This window comes from Perognathus longimembris, chromosome 22 (genome assembly GCF_023159225.1).
Source record: "Perognathus longimembris pacificus isolate PPM17 chromosome 22, ASM2315922v1, whole genome shotgun sequence".
NCBI classification, from domain to species: Eukaryota; Metazoa; Chordata; class Mammalia; order Rodentia; family Heteromyidae; genus Perognathus; species Perognathus longimembris.
Genome location: NC_063182.1, coordinates 17,422,194 through 17,434,755, shown reverse-complemented (window position 1 = coordinate 17,434,755; position 12,562 = coordinate 17,422,194).

Sequence of the window (12,562 nt, the reverse complement as noted above, 5' to 3'; positions counted from 1 at the left end):
TTGCTCAACAAAATGAAGGCGTCACTAAAATAGAGATTGACATGGGAATCAGGCTACGAGGATTCTACTCAGGAGAGAGAAATGGTGGAGATCTGGGTTGACAGGTGGGTTTCAGGACTGGAGGAGAGACATCTGGAATTAAGCTGGAGAGAAAGGGCTGTAAAGAAACAGGGGGCAAGAGGCTACTGTTTTCATTCTATGGGACACAATCTCTAAACCATCTAAGTAGGTTCTTTCTTTATCATGAGAAAAATATAGCTAAAATAATCAATGTTGAAAGAAATGTATTTTGAAGAATGAAAGTAGCAGTGACTATTGGTGTTTGGCAAATACCTAAGTAGTCCTGTATATTTTACAGATTCTCTTGCAGTTACATGAGATCTGTGTAACTGAGATTTGACTAATGGGATACAGGTGAGAAAAATGTAATTTATAGGGCTGATCCTCAAAATAGTCCTGCAACATATGTATGTCATTTTCCCCCTCTGTGGCAGCAATGGTAGGAACTCACTGTAATTGGTGAAGTAAGGCACATTTGATTTTTTTGTGAGTCAAAAATAACCTTCATTATGTTAAAACACTAAGATATGGGAGTTATATTTTTATTTTTATTTGTCCAAGACCAGGATTCGAACTCAATATCTGATACTTTTACTTACTGGTGGGCCTCTACCACCTGAGCCATGCCTTCAACCCCTGGAATTTGTTTTAAAAGCAGAGCGTGCCTTAGATTTACACCCTTTAGAATACAAAAGGCAGTGTAATATAGTGACTGAGGTCAGCAGTGTGAAATCAGGCTGAGGGGATTCCATATCTAGTCCTGCCATGCATTACTAATGGTATCTTTGGCAAGTTAATTTAAATGTTGTTGAGACATTTTCCTATTTCTAAAGCCAGAATGGCAATCATATCTGTCTCTCATGGCCACTGTGAAAAGACTGTGCATACTACTGCATTAAAATAATTTCTGTCATGTAGTAAATTTGTCACAAAGGTTGGCTAGTATTTCTAAGTAGGGAAACAAAGTATGATCTAGGATGACAGATCATAGATAGATACTTCTTTGAGGTAGGATGAGTAAAGAAAGTGGGATGTAAAGCAATTAAAGAAGGACCTGATACTCAGGAACTGACCAGCAAAAGAAATTGGTTTCTTACAGTTCTGGGAGGCTGGTAGTACAAGTGGGCCAGCATGTCTGACTCTATTGAGCACTCCCTCTGTGTTGCAAATATCTGAGTGGGTTTTTTGGTTGTATCTTCATTCAAGGAATAGAAGGAGAGCAAGCTCCTGGATTTATTGGGACACTAATTCCCTCCATGTGAGTTCCACCATTAAGATTAATCTCCTACAGGCCCAACCTCCTTCACTGAGGGCTGTAATTTTAACAAATGGATGTTGGCCCAATGCAAACATCCAATCCATTGCAGCAATGCAATGTATACTTAGTAGAGTGTAATATGGAAAAATGATACAGTAAAAATGATACAAAATAGGGGATTTATTATAGGGATTAGATCTCACATAATTGTGCAAAGTGGGAAAGGAATCGATGGGAGGCTATGTCTTCTGTATGTGGCAGGAACCTACAGGGTTGGTTATCTGGAGGTAAAGCTGAAGAAAGAGAGAAGACAAACACAGGAAGAATCACATAGAACCCTCAGCCTCAACCTTGATCTGAATGCTTTGAAGGATCGTGGATAAGGGGAGCCAGCATTTTATTACCTATGAGTGTGAGAGGGAGTAGAGTCTAGTATTGAATACCAATTTGTCTTCAGTGTAAAATGGCTCTTTCTTCCCTTTGGATAGTCCTTGGGAGCTTTCTCTTATGGTCAACAAACCCAGACTCCCACAGAAAGAGTTTTAGAGAAATGCCATGGCAATGAGTTTGAGCTTTCTCTTTTTTTTTGGCCAGTCCTGGGCCTTGGACTCAGGGCCTGAGCACTGTCCCTGGCTTCTTCCCGTTCAAGGCTAGCACTCTGCCACCTGAGCCACAGCGCCCCTTCTGGCCGTTTTCCATATATGTGGTGCTGGGGAATCGAACTGAGAGCTTCATGTGTAGGAGGCAAGCACTCTTGCCACGAGGCCATATTCTCAGCCCCGAGTTTGAGCTTTCTTGTGAAAGCTATGAAGTCCACTGAAGGCTGACAAGCCTGATAGATTTAGGTTGAAAATCAAAAGTGGGGACCCTTAGCTAAGTTACTTTTGATGATGTTGATGTGTTGTTAGGGTTGATTTTACAGACTATTTATTGCACACCCTACTGTGCTTTTATAAAGCAATTCTGCCTGATTTCATTACCTAAGAAGGCTCACTGCACTGGGTTTTCTTTTTTTCTTTTCTGATTATAAAGAAAAATCTTTATCACCAGCACATGTTGATAGTTCCAGGGACAAAGTGCTAGATATAGTGGATACAATTCAGTGTCATTGCCAGTAAAACAGTAATAATATCACCTGTTTTTAAAGTACTCTAAGGCCTTTGGAGGAAGGGTAGTATTGGATGTCGGTATAAAGCTAAAAAGGAAATTCAAGATGAATGATGCTCATATGGTGATGGCTTAATAATGTGTTTCCGAGGGACAGGTGAGTAGCAGTGTTTGAGAAAAATGAATGTTGCTCTATAATGGCACAGGCTGTCCAAGTTTAATCATTTTAAAGAGTAGTTCTGTTTAGTAGTGCTGAAAACAAAGGTAGAGTGATTCTCCAAACAGGAAGAATGGCTCCTTGCATGGTTTATATGGCTCTAGGTCTACTCTTCTCTTAGTTGAAATTTGTGTGTCTTTCGAAGTTCATGCTGTCACAATGACTTTCTAGGAGTCTTCCCTGATGGCTTTGTTCAGAGAGCCTCTTTCCTTAATTTGTATAGTACTTTTTATTAATGTTTGAGCTTTTTACTGTATTCATTTATCTTTGCCATCATATATTCTTTTTTTCTTTTTTTTTTTTGGCCAGTCCTGGGCCTTGGACTCAGGGCCTGAGCACTGTCCCTGGCTTCTTCCCGCTCAAGGCTAGCACTCTGCCACTTGAGCCACAGCGCCGCTTCTGGCCATTTTCTGTATATGTGGTGCTGGGGAATCGAACCTAGGGCCTCGTGTATCCGAGGCAGGCACTCTTGCCACTAGGCTATATCCCCAGCCCGTATATTCTTGACTTTACAGTGGAATGCAGATTGGCCACGAGCTCAAGAAATGTAGGTTAAGGTCCTGTTTCTCTGCACATTGTGAGATCCTTGGTAAGATCTTTACCAACCACATGTGGTCTTTGATATTTTAGATTTCATTTTTTAAAAAATATTTTTATTTATTTTGAACAAAGGGGATCACATTTCATAAGTCAGGTAATGAGTACATTTCTTTTTATTTCTTTTTTAGTTTTTTTGCCTGTCCTGGGCCTTGGACTCAGGGCCTGAGCACTGTCCCTGGCTTCTTTTTGCTCAAGGCTAGCACTCTGCCACTTGAGCCACAGTGCCACTTCTGGCTGTTTTCTATATATGTGGTGCTAGGGATTCGAACCCAGGGCTTCATGTATATGAGGCAAGCACTCTTGCCACTAGGCCGTATTCCCAGCCCCTCATTTCAGTTTTTGAATTTTTACAAATTCACCTTTCAATATCTACCACAGAGGGATGAAATAAATGGCAATGTTATACTTCACTTTTCTTTTAGTTTTGTACTTCTTTTTACTTTGTTTTCTTTCACACACTATCCCTTATTGGTTTTAATTACATTCAGAATATTAGTGCAATTATCATTGACATTTTAGCATTTTGCAGAATGTCTTAACTTCGGCATCCAACATAATTCTGTGATGAGTGAATTAGAGAACAGCAGCCTGGTGTAGTTTGGGTTTCTACTGAAAGATGGTACAGGAAATAGAGCAGATTCTTTGTCTGGAGTTTTGCTTTACACTTCCAAATGTACCTCATGTTTCATCAGAGAATTAAGGCTATACATCTCCATGGAGCTTCAGTGGTGACATTCAGGGCTGAAGGTTAAATGACATCAAAAGTAGTCCTGGAAAGAACAGAAAGGAGCTTTTGAGGTTTCCCTGTCCCTAGTTTTCACCAGGGCCCAGCGGATGCTTTCAAAAGCAGAGCATGATGGAGTGTTGACTCCCAGAAGTCCACCTTCCTGTCTTGAGCAGAATATCAAAGTGAAGGCAGCCTTTCTGAGAGCGTGTTCTCCCATGCTGGGCCCCACTGAAAGACCATTATTAACCCCAACCAATTCATGTCAAAGTTGCATCAATCATTTGGGTTACACAATACCTGACTGTAAATTATGACATTATCTCTGAGTAGGAAGGTGATAATAATAATAATAATCATGAAAAAAATTCCTGGCCTGGCCGGGGCTGACTACAGACTTTAGCCAGATCTGTCATATTTGTTCTTAACATGAAAGGTTTGGCTGTTCCCTTGCAGTCCCATACATCACTAGACCTGTCAAGGGTCTGTAGGACCAGTTGACACAGCTCAGAGGAGCAGCTGCTGGATGGCTTTGGGGAGCCTGACTCAAGACACAGTTGCTGGGGTACGAGGGCCACAAGCATTCTGCCAAAGACTGACATCCTGTTGTGTTGTCCTGCCACTGCCCTCGGTAAGTCACAACGAGGAGTAAACTGCTGTCACCGAGATAAAAGGCCTCCTTCCTCTGATCTCTCCACTACAAAATTACTTCAGTGCCACACTGTATTTTATGTCAATACCTATTTTATTTTTCAAAATTGAAAAAGATATAAGTACATTGTTCCCTGCATTCCTGATGCTCTGGGTAACCTAGCAACTGAGTATGCCACATAGCACACAACAGAACATTATCATGCACTCCGTTCAACTCACAAGCAAGCAGCACAGATTTCCCTTGCAGATGATTTAGGCTAAATTAACGGCTAATAGTCGTTATTAATATTAAAAATAATAATCTTCCTCTTACATTTCACAGAGCTATATTTGTAAGGAATAATGCTTAGTTCTAATTGTACATGGGCAAGAGTATCTTTCACCAAGCTTACATCTTGCAAGCGATTTGCATGGGATTTAGGTGGCCAGCAGTATGTTGCACACTGATAATCACATGAAACAGGAAAATACATTCAGGACATTTGGAAAGCATGCAAAAATTTCAAGTTCAAAACTGATTTATGCTTTCCACCTATAGGAACATGAGGGACTTAGGTGCAGAGATCAGGTTGCTTAGCCAGGCTGACATGGTTCCCAGTCCTCTAAGAAGCCTGCCAAGGAAGCCCGGCAAACAGCTCTAGGGAGTGCATGTAGCCAGCACAAGGGTCAGGGTCAAGGGGAAGTTCAAGGATTTCTGACCTGAAGGAACATGGGCAAAGTCATGGTGCAAAGCAAGAGCCTGCTGGAGAATGACAGAAATTACAGGGAAGAGAATAAAAAGCAAAAACAAAAAGAAGAAAACCAGGCTGGACAGAACAAAGGAGAGAAAACAGATGTCCCCAGGAGCCAGGAGGAAGAGCTTCAAGTGTAGTTGCATCCTGATACAGAAGGTAGCTGGATTTTGGTAATAGATAAGGAGTTCAAGATTTGGTAGTAGGGTTCCTAAAATAGCCTTTACTTGCTGGAGAGTAGCAGGATTGAGGTTTGCAATTTGAGGCCAGAGCAGGCAAAAAGCTAGCAGGACTATATCTCCACCAACAAGCTCAGAGTGATGGTGTGTATCTATGATACCAGCTATATGAGGGGCATGGGCAGGAAGATCTCTACTTCTTGTCCAAGTTATATGAAAAATGACTAAAGCAAAAAAAGCACTAGGGGTATGGCTCAAGTGGAAGAGTTCCTGCTTAGTAAGCAGGAAGTCCTAAGATCAAAGCCTATTTTGCCTAAGAAAGAGAAAAAAATACGTACAAAGGGCTTTTTATATTCACTGGTCCTTTAACTTGCTTTTAAAGTTGACTCACCTACTTCTGTTTTGTAAAAGTCAGCAACTTAAGTAAAATAGCATACATAATACACACACACACACACACACACACACACACACGCCCCACATTACACATAACACACACAAGCATTTTCATTAATGGGACCTTAGGAATAATTCACTGTTCACTTGCTCCTCTTCCTCTCCCTTTAAAAGGAATCAGTTTAATTTGGTGGCTTCTTTCACGAATCACCAGAACTTTAAGAAGCCTTTGCAACTTTCTCAGAACTCAGACCTCAAAAAGAACCCTTGAAAAGTCCTGCTGTTTCTCTCCTTAACTAGTCACCTCAATCTGAAGAACTAAGGGCCTTTCATTTTGAGTACGCCCTGCTGCTTTTTAATAATCTACGAGGGAATTAGGCATTTTCACCTTCAGGTTACAGCTGCTGCAAATAATGTTTCTTTCCAACGATGAAGAAAATATTTTAACACTTTCTGAGACTCTGAACACTGTGTTATAAGAAAAATGTGCCAATGTCTCTTCCAGATTGAATTAACTTCATTTGCAGATGTCAACCTAAAATGAGTTTCTGAAATATAGGTTGTATCTCTTTAAAAAGAAAACAATTGGAACAAAAATTTAAAAACACATTTACTTATGGATGGGGTTGGCAATTTCACTGGTTTAGAATGAATTCTGATACTGTGGTCAGGAGCAACCTTTCCCATGGCTTGTTTCGAAGTGCTCATGGTTTATTCCTATTAAGTAGCAAACCATTTGGTTGCACTCCTTGCCACCAGGGGACTGACAAGACACTAAATATCATCCCAGTGCAGCAAAGCATGGAGATGCTCTGAGGATAGTAACACTGAAAGCACAATTCCAGCGCATAAGCTTTTGACTGGATGGCAGAGTGCCGATGGAAACCCAGAATCCGCAATAACTTAAAATTGTGCCATGTGTGGACAGGTTACATTTTAAGGACAATATTTTACAGGACACACAACAGGCATATGTATATATATATATTTAAATGGAAGCATAGAAGGAACAGCGGCTTTAAGGAAGGTCACATTAATGTATTTGTGTCCAAACACTTGTAAAAGCCAGACCACCCATGGAGAATGTGTTCTTGTCAAAGCCACAGTGGAGTGACCTGTGCATTGGAGGGTTTCTGTTGCTGAGGTGATAGGATGGGAGGCTGGGAGACATGGCTAGCTTGAGAATTTGCACTCCCTCAGGCAGTGGCACAGAAATGATGTGCCCTTCAGTGAATTAGAATCAATCTGTTAAATGTTTCGGGTATGGGATTTCGGGCTGGTATGATTTCAAGGGTTGCACCAAAACAAGTTTAACTTTTCTGTTGTAAAATGCTGTCTATTAAAAGAGCATGAATGAATAAAAAAAAAATCAAGAGCCAAACTGAGCATTCCTAGGAAAGGTTATAAAGACAATTACCAAAGATTATGAAGACAATTACATCTGTTCAGACAAAGGTAGAATGATTTTAACAAAATCAAATTTGTACTTCATGACATTTATATTGTAAAACATCTAAGATCGCTAATAATACCAAACATGCATCTAGTTTTTATTTTTGCCAGTACCTAGGATTGAATTCTGGGCCTCCCACTTGGTCTCTGCTTGCTTCACTGGTATTCTACCATGTGAGCTTTGCCTCCAGCCTAGCTTTTTATTGGTTTATTGAAGGTGAAATCTCAAGGATTTTCCTACTTGGGCTGGTTTTGAACTACAATTTCACCAGATTCAGTCTGACATATTCTTTTTTTTTTTTTTTCAAATTTTTATTATCAAACTGATGTACAGAGAGGTTACAGTTTCATACGTTAGGCATTGGATACATTTCTTGTACTGTTTGTTACCTTGTCCCTCATACCCCCCTCCCTCCTCCCCCTTTCCCTTCCCCCGCCCCCCGAGGTGTTCAGTTCACTTACACCAGACAGTTTTGCAAGTATTGCTTTTGTAGTTGTTTGTCTTTTTTTACCCTGTGTCTCTCAATTTTGGTATTCCCTTTCAATTTCCTACTTCTAATACCAGTATACACGGTTTCCAATATACTTAGATAAGATTACAGAGATAGGGTAGGTACAACCACAGGAAGGTGATACAAGAACATCATCAATAATAGAAGCTACAGATACAGATGGGACGTTGAAAGTAGTTACAACTGTGATATAACAATCGTTTCCATACATATTCTAACAGCACAAGAATGCCGTTTCAGTGCTCCCAAAGAAGACAGGAGTGGGCAGAGCACTGTGCTTTGGAAGGCCTTATGGAGAGTTGCTCTACTCAGTGCCCTCTGTCTTAGGATATGAATGACAGGTATGATTAACCTTGTTTGCAGTTTCATAATAAATTCTGTTGCTTTTTAGAACCCATGGAGCATCTTTCTTTTCGCCATGCCATGAGTATATATCTTAAAATTCAAGAGTGTCAGTTTGCTTGGATTTTGTGCCATGTGAGAAGATACATGGAGAATTAGGACCAGATAGGCTTCAGAAGCATGCTCTGTGAGATGAGAATCTGGAGACGTGAGAAAGCATGTCATTGGAGGGTGCTCTGAGCCATTTTCTTGGAGCACAGGATGCCCAGCAAGGAGCAATGGCTCCTTCCTCCTGTTCTTGAATAATTCAATGTACTTCCACAAAGCTCTTATTTCTTTTCAAGCCTGCAGTGGACATTAAAAAGCTTGTCAGAGAAAGCTTAAAATTTCTTTCCCGTTCAAAATAAAGATTCTGAAATATTCATATATATATATATGTTAAACCAGTTGAAGAACAAAACTGAATAAGAAAGTTTGAAATGATGTTGTATTGATGTATTTAACATGTACAGGGACTAATTAGAAAAATATTAGAAGTATTTTTCTTAAAATAAATCTTCAAATTGAAACATGAACTTTACTACCATGTTTTCAGATATTTTGGAATTATAATTATAAAAATGCCAACTATGAAGTAATTGTATAGTATCAAGAATCAACTAATTCTCTTTCTAGTGTTTCTTTTTATTTTTCTTTTCAAGGAGCTTGGAGCAGTTGGGAACTGGTGTCCAATGTGCACATGTGCCTGTTTCCCTGCATGTTCATCTCTGATAGTAAGAAAGTCTTGTTAATTTAATGGGTGGAAGTTTATGACTTTAGGAATTAATGTACAAAGCCATAATATGTGCTTATGTATTTATAACCCTTGGCTACTAGTCTATTTTGCTTTGTTTCACAATGAATATCTCAAGACAATAACAACAATGGCAAAAAGAAAGTTGGGTAATCACACACGATGAAGACAGTTCTAAAACACATAGGTACAGGTGCCACCACAGGCTCACATACAAAAACAAGACCTTTAAGCCTGTTAAGTCTAGTCCCAAATTGCCAACAACTGAGTTGTCTTATAATTTCAGAGAAATATTCTTCTCTGCTCATCGTCCAGGGTCATTTGCTTGTCAATAGGACAATGCCAGACCCATGCTAACAGGGTTAATTGTAGCCACATTGTAGGTTTTCTCTTTGGATGTCAGGACACTGGCTCAGAAGTGATCCATGCACTGCTGGAGGACTAATTCAGTGCTTCCTTTCAGCTCCATCCGCATCCTTTGACAGGCTGCTGCTACCTACAGGCCCTCAGACACACTTGCCTGGGTTTGTCCGAAGTGTGGGAACATGTGCGGAGCTGGGTCAGAGGCCATGAAGCCAATGTTGCTACATGCATGTCTCTGCTTTTGTGCTGTCCCTGGCTTCCTCCTATTTATGCAGATTTCACCTCTGTGAGATCCAGATTGTGCCATATGGGGTTCCTGTGTGTGACTAGCGAAGACACAAGTCTGTGGGAACTATTCTAATGAAGGACCCAGGCCCTGCTGCCTGAGCACTTGCTTTTCCCAGGAGATGGTCGCACACTGAGAGAATTTTTGTGAAGGGGGGTGGAGGGGTGACGTCTGGGGGCAAAGGCATTCTCAATGTCTGTCTGGGAAAGAGTTGTGTGTCTGGTTCTTTACAGAGTGTGCATATGGAAATGGGAAGTTTTAGGGTAGAGTTTTCTGAATAAGAAATTTACTTTGTGTTCATTCTATTTCTATCCCCCTCTATTTTTTTGCTGCTCTCTACTCATTGTTCTTTTATTTCTTCTTCTTCTTCTTCTTCTTCTTCTTCTTCTTCTTCTTCTTCTTCTTCTTCTTCTTCTTCTTCTTCTTCTTCTTCTTCTTCTTCTTCTTCTTCTTCTTCTTCTTCTTCTTCTTCTTCCTGGAGTTTGCTTCCATACACCTAATTGTGCTTAATTTTAAACTGTCCTGTTTACATTTTCTCTGTAGTAGATCTTGTTGCTTATTTGTAATGTCAGTTCACATTTCTTCATAAACTCTCTTATATTTCAAAGCCATACATCTTCTTCTCTTTGTCTTATGTGTTATAATCTTGTGCATATTTATTCCTTAGCATTGATAGTCTCTTTCTTTTTCCAGACATTGTTATTTATAACTTTCTTTGATAGATGATTTCTATTATTGTTATTATTATTATTGCAGAAGTGAGATTAAATACAAGGTCTTGAACTTGCAAGGCAGGTGGTCTACCACTTGAGTTATGCCTTCAGGTATTTTTTTTCACTTATTGTCTTAGTTACCTTGCATTATACCCAGGTCAGCCTGAACTTGAATACTTAGACTTCCCCCATTGTACTGGGCACAGCAGATGCAACACCAGTTAAGTTTGGAAGTAACATTGGAGGTTTTTTGAATATTTATCCCCATTCTAGCCTCTAGTCATGTTTCCATCAATGCCACTCAAGTTGCTAGTATTATAAGCTTGAGTCATTATGTCTGGCTCATTTAATTATTTTTGATAGGAGCATTCACTTTATAGCTAATAAAAATATATACGTACAAAGTAGTTTTGCCTTTTTTTTCTCCTCAATATTCTCTACATTTTTTATCCCACTTTAAAAGTATTTCCATGTTTTAGTTATCTTTTCTGTCTTTTCTAATTTCTTTCAATTTCATAAATGCATATATCTCTAAATCCTAATTTTCTTCCACCTCTCATTTTATAAATATATTTTTCTTTCTAGTTTAAGTAAAAATTCATTGAGTTCAGGTTTTATCTTATTTTCCTTTAGTAATTATTATTTTGTACACAGTGCTGAGATTGTATTTCAAAGCTCAAATTTGAATCTTGCAGGTAGAAAAGTGTGCAATTTGGAGCCAGATTATTTATATAGAGTCAATGTCAGATATTACCTTGTCTCTAAGCTCTCATATTTATTTAAGTGTTTGCTTATTCACTAATCACTGGATTTAATTAAAAAATGTATCAGAGTCTGTTGTATGCCACCACAGCATCCTGTTACTAGCTTAGCATTGTAATTCTTGATTTGAAGTAATCCCCTTCTGGATTGGTTGATTCAATTTTGGGCACTCATTGGAACCAATCAGGCTTTCTTTTACTGGGAGGACAACTATGTATGAGAAATATTTTTCCTCCTGGAAACTGCAAGTTGTCAATAGAAAAGAATATTGAAAGCCAAAACATGCAGAATTTCCTTTGGCTCATATTTTATTTCAATGAAATTGCCCAATGTCTGATTCCAAATAATTTTCTTCTCTCAGGAAGGTATTCCTGGAGTTTAATCTCAGCTGCATGTATAACGGGGGTAATTGATGAGCATAGCTTTTCTTTTTCACAGATTGTTTATATGCTTTTGTGAGTTTAGAAGAGCCTCTTGGTTTCCCCAAACACTTGTGCTGCTGATTCTTGGTACCTATTGTACAAATTCTTTATTTCTTTTTGACACATAGTAAGTATTAAAATATAAATGTGATTGTGATGGTAATGTATTTAACCGTGAATATCTCTTAAAATCCTTTCCCCTAAAATATATAGTTTTGATAGCTAGAAAAAAAAACAGCTTTAAGGGGGAAATTAAAAATTGTAGGCTAGTTTGATACTAGCAAAGACACAATAAAGTTGGGTTTAACTTATTTTTGACCTTTGTAAAAATGTAACTACTTGCCATACAATGACATACTTTATTAGCTTCTGTTGTCACAGTATTTTAAGGTCTTGTTTAAACAAATTCAATAAAAATATTTTTATTTTTAATTTTATTGTCAAGGTGTTGTACAGAGGGGTTACAGTTACATATATAAGGGAGTCACACATTTCATATCAAACTTGTTACCCCTCCCTCACTTTTCTCCTACCTTCCCTGCCCTCTACCCCTCTAGTTGTAGATTTAATTTACAGCTTATTGTCTTGTGAGTATTGCTAGTATTGATTCACTCTATCCTTTGCTGCATCATTTTGAAGTTTCCTTTCCTTTCCCTAATGTGGATAAATGTATATACAATACCAAGGATAACAAAATCAAATACAGTGACAATAGGGGATAAACTATAGGAAAGAAAAACAAAAGAAAAAAGAAATAATTTCACATAGTACCTTAAAAATTACAACAATAAAAAACCCTCTTATTTCCATATCTTGGAGTTCATTTCGATAAGCATCACAATAGCTAAATATCTAGGGCTATCCTAGACTAATTATTACCAAAGAGGGAAGCCATGGAATCTATGTTTCTTGGGCCTGGACCACTTCACTTAATATGATCTTTTTTCTAACACCTTTTGCTGTCAAAATTCTCCCAGTTTGAGAGTGCTTG